Consider the following 12190-nt stretch of genomic DNA (forward strand, 5'->3'; position numbering starts at 1 on the left):
TTAACAAGGAAGTAACTGGTTTATGAAAAGGTTCAAGACACACTTAGGTAAAATTAAATAGCACAATAGATGCATGGTGAAATGGAGTAGCCCTTATTTCCACTTCAATAAAAATGTCCAATTCATTATTTAATTCAAGTAGCTCTTCTTGGAAAATGAAAACTGCGCATAATTTGTCTATTTTCCCTTAGCATTTCCCAAATTTCTTACTGCGTGAACTATGAATTCATACTAAGAAATATCAAAATATGATCAAGTTTTTGAAGGATATTCTACCTTTTTCATACCCAACTTTCCACAAACACAAGGCCTAATCAAAATTTATTTCAGTCTAGTGCAGAAATTGAGGGAATGAAAGAATTTTATGCACAACTTACCAATAGAGGGCAGATCCTGAATGCCCAGGAAAGTTAGGTACCCCTAAACACACTTGAGCACAATATTCTTATAATCTACATATAAACAATTGCACCTTCAAGTTCCTCTGCTCATGTTAGTGACTCTCAGTCTTATGCTTATTTAAAATGTATTTCCTCTACATATACATCTTTCAAATAGCATCCTCTACTTTTAATATATGAAAAAGCACCAAATAAGCAAATAAAATGTTTGATAGCCTCAGGAAATTAAAAAAGGATTAGAATAAGATCTAATATGTACAATAACAGTTTTTTCCAGTAAATTTATGGAAAGTGTATACTTGAGAAAATTCAGAAACAGGAGTTTTGATTGACAAAGATTTATATTCAATTTAAAATGAATAAACTCTTTAAAAAAATGCCCCAGAAAAAATGGCAGAAAGGACTTGCCTAAGTATTAATGAATTATTGATGTTTAAAAATTTAATGAATTAGCTGTGCACAGGGGCACACTCCTGTAATCCCAGCAATCCTGAGGCAGGAGGATCACAAGTTAAAGATCAGCCTTAGCAATTCAGCAAGACCCTCAGCAACCTACTGAAACCCTGTCTCAAAATAAAAAATTAAAAGGGTCAGGAATATGGCTCATTGCAAAGCACCCTTGGGTTCAAGCCCCAGTACAAAAAAAGAATTTAAATGAATTACATGGGTGCTTTTAAAAAATAGTAATATTATATTTACAAAGTCACCTTTATCAAATTGTTTTCAAATTTTTAAAATTTAATGTCAAAGTATTTCATTTGTTCAAAAAATGAAATTTGTTTAATATTTCTTTCTCAACTTATTCTCCCAACCCCCACACGGAAGTGAAAAACAATGTATTTAAAACACACAAAGCATCAGAATAGATTAATGAAACAAAGCTGTTACCTTCAAGGTATTTGCAATCTATATAGACAGGAAAAAAAAAAAAAAAAAAAAAAAAACAAACCAACTTTTTGGTTTTTCAGGCAGCCTAAACTAAAATTCTATATTAGTGACACAATGAGTGTTATGGGGGAAACCAATGAGGAATACTAAAGAGTTCTTGAACTAACGTTTCTTAAACTGAAAAGTGCTTTTATATTATCTTCATTCATTTTAAACCCTGAATCAGGGTTTTCTCAGCTAGTGAATACATTCTGACTGAAGTTTAACAGAGGTTCTGGTACACTTGCAAATGAATTTGTTACTGAAATGGATCTTTTGTATGTGTAAATATTCCAGCAATGGAACATAGTCCTAGGGCCAACCTCTGAAATAAAGCGTGACTTTGGGTCATGGTGACCCTTAAGGTGAGAGGGATTCAAAAGGGGAGTTTCCTAGCAAATAGAGTACCTGGTAGTCCTACCAGAATGTATGAGCACTCTGTGGAGAATGTAATCAGACTATGGAATACAGCTTGCACTTTCTCCTTCAATCTCTTGACCCTGGGGGTGTTTACTGAGTGAGGTACAAAATAAGAAAGTAGTTTGAGAATTTCAAAAAGAATGGACATTTGGAAAGAAAGTGCAGTTTCATTCATTCCTGGACTTTAAAGGATCCTAAATATATAGCTTTAAACCCCTTCTACATCCCAAAGTTATCTAAATTGAAAACACCTGAAAAGTTTCCTCAAATCATATACTGTGACTAATAATTAGCAACATTTGACAAATATGCTTTTCACAACCTTTGTGAGATGACTGGGATGAGACTAGGTCATCAGGGTGGATACCCATGATTGAATACTGGTGACTTTTTAAGAAGAAAGCTGGGCAAAGTAATGCACACCTCTAATCCCAGCAACTTGGGAGGCTGAGACAGGCGATCACAAGTTCAAGGCCAACCTCAGCAACTTAGCAAGGCCTCATCTCAAAAAAATAAAAAGAGTTAGGGTTGTAGCTCAATAGTAAAGTACCTCTGAGTTCAATCCCTACTACCACTTTAAAAAAAAAAAAAGAAAAAGAAGGAAGGAAAAGAGACAGAGAGACAAACCAGAGAAAGATAAATGTGTGCTCCCTGTTTCCTGCCATGTAAGATCCTGCATGAACTTGGGCCTCTGCCAGCAAGAAGACCATTGTCAGACGCAGCCCCTCAGCCTCGGATCTCCAGAACTGTGAGTCAAAATACATCTCTTTTGTATTCAGTTACGAGGTATTAAGTTACAATAACAGAAAACAGACCAACACAAGTACCTTGCCCAAATGCCACTGCCCCTGTAAATGGGAAAGAATCAAATGCCTAAGATCCTCTGCATTAAACTAAAAGTAAACAAGCTCTAGGTAAGCCCAGAGGGTACCAAAACAAGCAAGAACAAGGGAATTTACTACTGTTACCATTATTGTTAACGTTCTGACATTTCCCAATTTAAAAGTCCTTTCACACTTATGTCATCTGAATCTTATACAATCTATTAAAGAGTTTGGGAAAGTGAATTTCCTTGCTGCAAATCCCCCTCAGAAAGGGGGAAGGGGACTAGGATCCAAGCTCCAGTTGTAGGTAGAAAGGGTTTCAGCTGTCTCACAAAATCACTCAAGAGCTGAGGCTATCAAATAACAAGGAGGCACAACAACATTATCAGGAGATTCAGAACCTTTTAGTTCAACATTGCCGTAAAGTGCAGGCTGGTTGCTTTCAGGGTTAGGGAGCCCAAAAAACCACCAGCCCTCAACCCTCCCTCAATAGTTGGAATAAAATTCTGCCCAATGCTGCCTCCAGGACCCTTATTCAGGCTATTTCTTTCCCCATTCTAAAGAATACTAGGGTCAGGGAGTATTACAAAAGAAAATCTTCTTTTCCTCTTTCTGTCTAATAACTATACTTAGATCAATTGCTCAAAATCTACCCCAATGGGTTTTCCTTGGGATCAAGGACATGCCTCCCATTCTGAAAACACAAAGTGAAGTCACACAAATGCAAACACAAATGAACCTGTTCTCAATTTGGGGGAAAAAAATCCAACAACTATTCCCCTCTCCAAACAAAGTAACTTAAAGCCAGAATTCAAAATGGTTATTTTCAGATAAATCCAAAGGGGAAGGGAGTTTCTGATCGTGCGTACCAGAGTGACTTACCCTACTGGAAGGCCAGGTGCATAACCCCATGGATCACTGTTTCCTTGCTGCAGCCAGAGGTATAAAGAGAGTGGGTGCCAGGTCACAGAACAGAGGAAAAGCTGCAGCAACAAGAGGTTCCAGCAGCCATGCAGACTTACCAGAGAACCCCAGCCCTGGTCAGCCGACTGGGAGCAGAAAGCCTCCTGGCTAGCTGGCTGGAATTTATTACTGAACCCAAGTCAATTTGTTCTCCACTCTAAAAGGAGCCCAGTGAATTAGGGACAAGTTGTACGAGGCAAGGTAAAAGGCCGATTTGGTAAGCCATCAAGACCAAGCATGGTGGATTAGCATTCTTCTGAAAGGCCATCTTAACACAGGTTTCAAGCTCCTTTTATCCTTAGGAGGAAATGATTGACGAAACCTGGTAGCTGATCATCTGTTGATCTGTATCAGTCTTGAAGCAGGTAGGAGACAGATGAGGGAAATTTCCCATGAATCAACCATGTGCTGCTAGTTTAAGTGATTAATTATTCCCAGGGAGACATAGTATGTTTCTAGTAAAAGACAACCACAAGGGCCAGATATTTTACACACAATAACAATAATAATAGCTAACACTTATCAAGCACTTATGCCAGATACTAAATGTTTTACTGTGTTCTCTTGTGATCTTCCCAAACAACCTAGGAGGTAGTATTATTCGGTGATTTTTCATAAAAATTGAATAACTTACCCTAAATCTCACAACCAGTAGATGGTGTAGCCAGGATTCAAATCAAGCAGTCTGACACCAGGACCTGAACTCTTAACCCACATTGACATATCTTTTAATTTAAACCTCATCATAATTCTGTCCTGTGAGATTTGATGGCTTACAAAATCATGACTTGGATATGTTAAACAATTGAAACAGAGTTCAGTTTCAAATTTTGGTCAGTCTGTCTCTAAAACCCCTGTTCCCTCTATCCTGGTTGTACTCGAAAGAAAAGAGGTGCCAAAGATGAAGACAAGAGACAGACTGGGAAAACAGCTCTACACTGATCCACCCCAGGTGTCAGCTGGCATTTTCTCTGCCTCAGAACCTAGGAAATAATGTTCAGGGACCTCCTGCTACATTCTGGGAGAAGTCCAGCATGGTCTGAAAGACCTTGATTCCCACCAGTGATCAAGGGAGTGGTTTTCTCCTTAACGTTTCCATCTCACTTTTCCACCTCTGCTCAATTCCAGTTCCCACTCCTGCTGTGGACCCAGTTATGAATTCAGCCCCATTCCCATGGTTTCCACAAAATCGTGCCAGGATAAACACACTGTGCATACAGCACACTAGCCTAAGCCTCAGTGGAAGAAGGGTCCACAAGGATGCACAGTAGCAAGCACCTCGAAATGGAATATTGGACAGCCTGGTTCTTATAAAAAAAAAAAATTTAAAGATCTCTTGGCCTTCCACGCAGGCCTCAGTTCCCCCTTTTGAAATTCACCTATCATTTTTCCTACCTTCCTTCTTCTTGAGCTTCCATCTTCAGAGCAAGAATACACATCCCTTCCCAGGTTGGGGAATCAGTTCATCGTCCCTCTTGTTCCTTAAGACTTGCATACTCACATCCAGAAATCTTGAGGCATTTTGATTTGGATTCTAAGGTAGCTTTTTTTTTTTCAGTACTGGGGATCAAATCCAGGGTCTCAAAAGTAGTGGCAAGTACTTTACCACCAAGCTCCACCTACAACCCCAAGCCAACTAATTTATTCTCCAAAGACAATCATGAAGAGTCCTACAAAGGTATGGGATGTTATGAAAATACTAAATAGGGAGAGGTCAACTACAATGACTTCTTTAGAGGGCTGAGGAGGTCAATGGGGCTGTGAAGTCACCATGAATAAGCTTCATTGATGTCAAGGCACAAGGTTTCAGGTTAAATGGGGACAGGTGAGAGGAAGGAGACAGGGTGCCAGGGAACTTTGCAGCTGAGAACACAGATGAGGACCAGTGTGCTGGACTTGAGCAAGCAATGGGGAGAAAGTCAGGGGCGAGGCCAGAGGACACAGAGTTGCAGGCCTTGATCAGAGTCATGGATTTTATTATAAAGGAAAATGAGAAAGCATTCAAAAGTATGGTATTAGCAAGGGAGCGAGATGATCTAGTTTTTGTATTAAATGTGTCACTCCTGTCGCTCTGAGGATGAGATACCAGAGGGGGATTCAACGAAAAACCTGGAGCCATAATTAAAAGACTATTGTTATAATTCAGGTGAGAGATAGTGAGATTGGAGATTAGGAAAAACAGAGGTATGTTGAAATAGCCATGTGGCTCCTATTACAGTGCTTCTCAAACTTGCCTGATGATAAGAATCTATGAAGCTTGTTGAAAATATAGGTGACCAGAACTCTGGTCTGAAGATCCCATTTCAGTGGGTCCAGGCTGGCAACTATACCTTCAACACGTTTCCTGGCTGCTTCTTATGCTCAAGTGAGTTTGTTCAGTGTTAATTTGCAGCACACACTGAGAAATAGAACTTCCTTTTCTTTATAAAATAAGCCCATACTCTCGTCACTTTTCAGAACCCCAACCAGTCAAGGCAAGTATAAACTCTTACTTCACATAATAGTCTCTCTATTTAGAAGTAAAAGCACTTCAGTCATAATATTTCTGATGTGGACCATCAAAATCCATGTTTCTTGGCATGTTCCTTGAAATATGAATTTTTTCAGAGTTAATAGAGGTGCAGTTGTTGGGTGAAGCATGAGGCAGGCTCTCCATGCCTGCCAGAGCTTGACAAGGAGCAGCTGGAATGGAGAGCAATAGTATGGGGTGGGGGGGGGGGGGTGTCAGTCTCATTGGACATTCTGGAAAAGTCTGGCAGAGGTAAATGGCACCTCCCCAGTTCACTAGTTGTTGAACTTGGGACTTTGTTACTTGCCACAAACTCTAATCCTTCATCTGGAGGAAAATATTAAGACATTATGTGGATAGTTTCCTTGGACAAGTCTTATGTATTCTCCATTTGGAGTATTTTTTGAAGAAAGAACATTTTTTGCAGTGTATTCCTCTGTCCACTCATCCACAGAGAGGTGGCATGACACAGTGATTAAGAAACCATGTCTAAGAATCCAGTGTTCAAATTCTAGCTCTTTTACTCATTTACTGAAGGATTTATTTAATCTCCATCTTCTTCAGTTTTCTCATTTGAAAACAGAAATAATAATGGTGTATAAATTTGCTAGGGTTGCTACAACAAAATACAACAGACTAGGTGGCTTAAACAACAGAAATTTATTCTCTCAATTCTAGGAACTGGAAGACCAAGATCAAGGTGTTTGCAAGGTTGGCTCACCTAAGACCTCTCTCCTTGGCTTGAAGATGGTCACCTTCCTCCTGTGTATTCACATGTTTTCCCCTCTGTGTGTGCCTGTGCTCTAATCTCCTCTTCTCATATGGACCCAGTTAGATTGGATTAGAGCCCACCCTAATGAGCCCATTTTCCTTTAAAGCCTCTGTCTCCAAATAGGGGTGCGATGTTTCAACTTATAATTTTTCAACTGTACAGTGGTTCCAAAGTGATATACACTCAGTAAGAACCATATTTTGAAATTTAATCTTTTCCCAGGCTGGCGATAAGTGGTATGATTCTCTCTCATAATGCAAGTGGCAGATGGCGGCTCCATGGTCAGCCCCACAATCATGAGGGCAAAAAGTTGCTGCTCTACAGTGTGCTGTGTTGCTAAGCTATGATGTTTGGTAGGTTAGTTATATTCATATAATATTTTCAACTTATGACGGATTAAGATGTGACCCCATCATAAGTCAAGCAACATCTGTACAGTTCCATCATGATTTATTAAGGATTAGGACTTCAACATGAGTTGGTGGTGGTAGGGGCAATATGATTAAGCCTGTAACAAATGATATCCACCTAGCAGTAACTGCTAGGATTAAAAGACCAGACACATGTACCCAACAAACAGTAAGGGCTCAACATCTATGTTACCCACTCATTCACACTGAAAACTGCTACATGAAGTACCATGGTTATAGCACTGAGATGTGCTGAAGAATAACTCTAAGATCTCTGCCACCGGGAAGCTTATGTTCTAGAGGGAGCAGACCAAGTAAGCAAACAAAACAGAGACAGTGGAAAGCACTGTGAAAGACTAAGACATAGTAATGGGATAGAGCAGAGATGGGACTTTTTCTGTAAAGGTCCAGAGAGTAAATATTTGAATTTTGCAGACCACAGCTATTCAACGGTGCCATTTTATAGAGCAAAAGCAGACATGCACAATATATAAACAAATAAGCTTATGTTCCAATAAAACTTCCCTTATGGACACTGAAATTTGAATTTTATTATGAAATTTTATTACAATTTTATTCTTCTTTTGATTTGTTTTAACCATGTGTTATGGTTTGAATGTGAGGTGTCCTGCAAAAGCTCATGTGTGAGAAATGCAAGAAGGTTCAGAGGAGAAATGATTGGGTTGTAAGAGTCTTAACCCAATCAGTGAATTAATCCCCTGATAGGGTTTAGCTGAATGTTAACTGAAGTGGTTGGGTGTGGCTGGAGGAGGTGGGAAGTGGGGCATGGCTTGGGGGTATATATTTGTATCTGGCCAATGGAGTCTCTCTCTCTGCCTTCTGATCACCATGTGAGCTGCTTCCCTCTGCCACACTCTTCCGCCATGATGTTCAGCCTCACCTGGAGCCCTGAGGAATGGAGCTGGCCTTCTATGGACTAAGACCTCTGAAACTGGGAGACCTCAAATAAGCTTTTCATCCTTTAAAATTATTCTGGTCAAATCTTTTAGTCACCATAGCAAAAATGCTGACTAAAATACCATGTAAAAATTTAGAAACAATTCTTAGTTTCTGGGCTATACAAAACTAGATGTTATATGATTCTGATGTGATATTCGCATATAGTAGGAACACAAATATGCCTCGTCCAGCGAGTACAATGAAGACTCGGCTCTCAAATGAATTTTAAGGTCTTTATTTTTATGGGAGAGCTTCTGAGCCGAGTGCCTGGTTCTTCCTCCTCCTCCACCGCCGCCGTCTTCTTTTTCTTCTCTTGTCGCGCAGCTCTCTCTCTCCTTCTTCTCTTGTCGTGCAGTTTTCTCTCTCCTTCTCTTCTCTCGTGCGGCTGTCACTTCTCTCGTCTTCCTCTCTCGTTGCGCCGCGGCCGCCTCTCCTCTTTTCTCGTCCCACAGCTGCTGCCTGCCCTCCTTGCCTTGCTTGCTCTCGCCGCCATGCAAAGTACGCAGCTTTATGGGATATAACAGCCAATCACCTTAACGGATCAGGTGTTTGGCTCGTGGAGACTTAATGGTGGGTACTGAGGACATGTACTGATCACGAGCTAAGCACAGACGCGGAGGAGATCAGTCAGCCAATAGAAAGCACTTGCAGCTGGGCTTCTCGGCGCCATAGGGCGAGGCCAGCCACCACTGCGGGCCCTACAGGGCAGCAGCCCCCAACACAAATACCCACATATATGTGGTCAACTGGCTCCTTTAAAGTGGCTTTAAACTCCCAGGAATAGGATGTTCTATGTAGACCCATCAGGCAACTCCTGATGTGAACAAGGAGTTGTGTGCACAGGATAGGCACAAGGTGACATCAGTGTGCTCACCTAAGGTGAAGTCCAGGTGTGCAACCCATAACAACAGGGACAACCCTGCAAAGTTCCATCTGGAGTAAAAGAGAACCTTTTGGGTATCCTATGTCATGTCAGAAAGGCACCATATTTGGCATTTGTCCCAGATGACATGATTTTCAGATAAGACAAGAACTTGTGAAGGGTAGAGAGGTTAGAGCAGAGCAGAGAACAGGAAAATAGGAACTACTCAAATGCTGGCATTCCATCTTGAGTATTGCATAACAAGCTGGACAATCTCTGTTGTTTGGAACACACAGTTCACCCACTTTTGCGTGTTTTGTACCAACAAGAAAATTAAAACCTGCCACTCATACTCTGTTCACTGGATTACCAACTGGAATTCTTATTGTCCCAAGCTTGTGTGGACTGTATCTCCTCATTTCAGTCATGTACACATATGGTTTATTTAGCCAAGCCTAGACTGTTGAGAAATCTGTGACCTTCACATCAGGACTCACTCAATAGGATGAGCCAATCAATAGGGTCAGGACCAAAATTGAGCGAACATCAACCCAGTGAGGAAAAAAAAAAACAACATCGCATACACTCCTGCCAAATACATGGAAGACATTCATGAAAAAATGTACCCCAGAATACCTTGAATTTCATTTTTGACAAAGCTTTTTTAAAGATGGATGTCAGTTGACTTTCATCCATCTTTATTTTGGTGCCATTATGTGTCAATTCTTTATTTAAAGACTGTCCTTTGTACTTAGTTAATATTATATATTCCACATTGTGAAATAAGTTAGCAATGGGGAAATATCTGTTGTTAAATCATTATAAAAGATAATGATTGGGAGGATGAGGCCAGAGGATCACAAGTTCAAAGCCAGCCTCAGCAACTTGGTGAGGTTCTAGGTAACTTAACAAGACCCTGTCTCTATATAAAAAAAATAAATAAATAAAAGGGGAGTAGGAGTGAATGTGGCTCAGTTGTTAAGCACCCCTAGGTTCAATCCCTGGTACCCAAAAAAACAATAATGAATGAAGATATGGTTAAAATACAAGTTAGCAGTCAACACACAAGCAGATGGAACCATTTCAAGGGCCACACAGGTCATAAGAACTTTCATCTTTAAAATCAGGCAGTAAGTATTGAGATGTGTTTCCATTTCACTCAACATATATTTATCAAAGCCTTCCATATCCCAAGCACTGTGCTACTAGGGTACACTGATAAAGAGACAGATAAGAATGAAAAAAAGAGCAGATTAAGATAGAGAAACAAGGGAAGGATAAGTTTTTTTTTTAATTAGCTGAGAGCTATTCATGTGATAGAGAAATCAAGAATGACCTCTCCAAGGCCATCTGGGACATTTAAATTGAAATCCTGGACAAATGCAAAGTCCCTGAAGTGACTGAGGACAAATGAAAGACGTGTGCAGAAGATCCAAGTAGAACCTGGAGAAGACAGCTGCAGTCACTAGTAGGTTTTAAAAAGAGGAAGGATGTGATCAAACTGCAGAGGATGGGAAGTAGAAGTGAGGAAAAAGCTTAGAGAAATGCATATGGTCTACATAGGGTGGCAACATATAGATTCAAGATGTAATCTGAAGTGGAGTTGACAGGGTTTGAAAATAATCTGACACAGAGATGGGATTAAAAAAAGAAAGGAATCCTCCAGGACTCCTGTGTTTCTGGCTTAAGATCATTTCTCTGTTTATCTCCTTCAAGGTACTTGTCATAATTAAAGCAAGTTATTATCTTGTTAAATTAACTGTTTGCTTATTTATTTTATTTATCTACACAGTAATGCTGTCCAATAGAAAAGCAACTGTGTAACATTGTAACATTGTGTAACATTGTTGTTAACTATGTACTTTACATATGCCAGTAACCACATTTATAAAAAAGAGGTGAAATTAATTTTGATGATATATTTTTATTAATCCAATATAGTATACTCAAAATGTTTCTTTAACAGTAATCAATATAAAAATTTAATGAGATGTTTTAGATTTTTTGAAAGAAGTCTTTGAAATCTGGTGTGAATTTTACATTGACAGCTCATCTCAATTCAGACTAGACCCATTTCAAGTTCTCATTAAACCTCTGTGGTTAGTAGCTTTCTACTGGACTGTACAGATCCAGAGTATGAGGCACTGGGAACTGGGAGCCGGGGGCTGGGACTGCTTGGTCTGGTCCATTGGTGTATCTCCAGCAAATAAAACATCCCTTGGCATGCAGGGAGCAGTTGGTATATTTTGAATGAGTGAAAAAATGCCTGGTGACTTCCTGGAACAACAGTTTTGAGGGTGAAGAACAAAGATTCTATTTGGGACTAGTTAAGAATGAGGTGTGTACGAGACATGTAAGTGAAGATGTCAAGTAAGGAAGTAAATATGAGAGTCTGAGCCTGAGAAGAAAGGTCTGGGTGGAGATGCGAATTTGGTACATTGACATTGGTGTCAAATTCTAAATCCAAGGTAATCACTGGATTACTTTGAGAAAGAATACAGAGGAAAGGGCTCAGGATTCTTCCTAAGAAATACCAAATCATGATTTCATCTAAATCTTACTTGTAATGCTTTCAGTCAGAGGGATCATTTTTCAATACAAAGAAGTGTGCTCTAGAAAAGTCAAGAAGCCCACCTGGTTTAATGGAAGAACCAGTTCTAGAACCCAAAACTCTCAATCAAGGATTATTTAAAGAACACAATTTAAGACATGAGGACTAATAAGGAACCTCAGTGGTTTGTGAAGGGAGTGTGACTATTCATGACTTCACCTGGTCTAGATGGTTTAATACACAAACAGCTGGCAACATCTTTCAAATTTGGAATTAGACCAAGATTACATTTGGGATTTCTTGCAAGTCTCCAAAGTGCCTTCTGCCTTTAAGCTTCGTGTGTGTGTATGTGTTTTACTGGGAACTGAACACAGGGCCTCACACTCATACATGCTAGGCAAGTGCTCTATACTGATCCATATCCCCCAGCCCTCTGCCTTTCTACCTAGAATTTTTTTTTCCCTTAGTACTGGGGATTGAACCCAGGGGTGGCCAATTACTGAGCTACATTTCTAGCATTCTGCCTTAGCCTTACAGGTAGTTGGGATTACAGGTATGCACAACATCCCCAAGTATAACACCTAGAGTTCT

The 12190-nt window shown here is 39.9% G+C and overlaps 1 long non-coding RNA gene across 3 annotated transcripts in view; it reads right to left on the reverse strand.

Moving 5' to 3' along the window:
- Positions 1-12190, reverse strand: part of LOC306669557 — a 137207-nt gene that overhangs the window by 104753 nt on the left and 20264 nt on the right. For 2 of the 3 annotated variants that reach the window (XR_013766151.1, XR_013766152.1), the window contains exon 1: positions 4931-5074. The exons of the other annotated variant lie outside the window; for it this stretch is intronic. This is a non-coding gene — a long non-coding RNA (uncharacterized lncRNA). Of the gene's footprint in view, positions 1-4930; positions 5075-12190 lie in introns of those variants that run through there. 3 annotated transcript variants of the gene reach the window in all.

This window comes from Sciurus vulgaris, assembly GCF_902686455.1.
Source record: "Sciurus vulgaris genome assembly, chromosome: 9".
NCBI lineage: Eukaryota > Metazoa > Chordata > Mammalia > Rodentia > Sciuridae > Sciurus > Sciurus vulgaris.